A 1,927-nucleotide genomic window follows, 5' to 3' on the forward strand; every position below is an offset into this window, starting at 1 on the left:
CCTAATTACTTGTCTATTTTGACAAATCAAGAAGGGACAATTTCTTTTTACCTATTATATCCTCAATTAATTACTTTGAAAAAGGTAGAACTTCTTGAAAATCTTAAGTTTTTAATTCATACATTTCATAATTAATAATAGGGGTAAAATGATAAGCTCACTATGTCAATAAATATTTTCTTAATAGGTGTGTCAATTCAAAATGGGATAAGTAATTAGGAACAGGGGGAGTACTATCTAATAAATAATTATCAGCATGAGATTAGGCATGTACAAATTAATATGATAGTGGGGGACAAACGTGCAACGCACGTTTCCAATTACTAGTATTATTATAAATGGGAAGCTCTTAACCTCAAAGTTGAATTACCATTTTGCCCTTATCTTACCCCTAAAATAAATTAAATATTAATATCTATTTATTTAATTAAAGGGATAAGGGTATGAAAAATATCCCAACTTTGGTCGGATTTGCTGTTGCGATACTAAACTTTCATAAGGACCTATTACCTCCCTAGACTATTGTGATACTAAACTTTCATGAGGACCTATTACCTCCCTAGACTATTTAATACCGTATTTTTTACCCCCTGAACTATTTAATAGTGTATTTTAAAGGTATATATGTGTCCACGTGGACACATTACTATTTATAATTTTGCATTATTTTTTATGTCCACGTGGGCAAATATATATGTTTAAAATACGGTATTAAATAATCTAGGGAGGTAATAGGTCCTCATGAAAGTTTAGTATCGCAACAGCAAATCCGACCAAAGTTGGGATATTTTTCAGACCCTTATCCCTTAATTAAATATTAAGTAGTAGTTATATTTAAATTCATGCATCAACCGAGATCTTAATGAAATCATATATTCATGTACCTCGACTTAATATACAATCATTATATTCATGTACCTCGACTTAATGCAAGATCTTAAATGTGGGTAATTGTCACGACCCAACCCACTGGGCCGTGCGGGCACCCACTCTAACACCTAAGTAGGAGAACCCTCATATCCCAATAATTAAACAAGCGGAAATTTTAAGAAAAATGGAAATAAAATATAATAACGACCTTTAACACAATTTTAGTAAGACTTGTAAAGTAATTAACACCCCAGGGATCTAGTCTAAACAGGCACTACTAAGAGTACAAACTGGACATAATAAATAAAAAAATACAGCTCCCACCATGCGGAAGAAAAAGTAGAAGCTGCTGGAGAATTCTTATCTTCACCTAAGGAATCATCACCAACCTGCATCCAAACTATTCAAACGACATATAGCAAGAGTAGTATCACACGTACTGGTAGGCATCATCGGTCAACCCGACGCCCACCACATAACATACGAAAACAACTAGTAAGATCATGCAATAAAACCCCTCGCTTCTCCACCTTTACCTTCTCTCGAAAACCAACGAATCACGCTAGTATTCTAACTAATAACCACCTTTCCGGTCAACCTACTTACTAGGTTCTTGATCATAGCTTAACCATTCTAACCCATAGAAAAGTCCCCAAATACAACTACAAGCATTCCAACTAACCGCTTACGTCAAACCCTTACTTCCTCTTCATATCACCCAATCATGACCACATAGTACATTACGTCACACTTTCTAACCCCTAACCATAAATCCCTATCTCCAAAGTGAAATCCACCTAAGCACTTACAACACGTACATTACCCCTCACTCCTCGCCATTACCACACACGACACCCTTACTCGGACATTAACAATTCTTGAAACGTTGACTACCCACATACCGTATCACATCCCGGTAGGGTGTGCCCCTTCCGGTTCACTCAACATCAAGGTACACATCAAGTTTACTCAACATAGAAGAACAATCAAACATAAGTCCTCCTAACCATAAAAAAACTCCAGAAAATACAATATCAATTATCATTACGAACAAGGC

Source organism: Solanum tuberosum, unplaced genomic scaffold (genome assembly GCF_000226075.1).
Source record: "Solanum tuberosum cultivar DM 1-3 516 R44 unplaced genomic scaffold, SolTub_3.0 scf00222, whole genome shotgun sequence".
Lineage (NCBI taxonomy): Eukaryota > Viridiplantae > Streptophyta > Magnoliopsida > Solanales > Solanaceae > Solanum > Solanum tuberosum.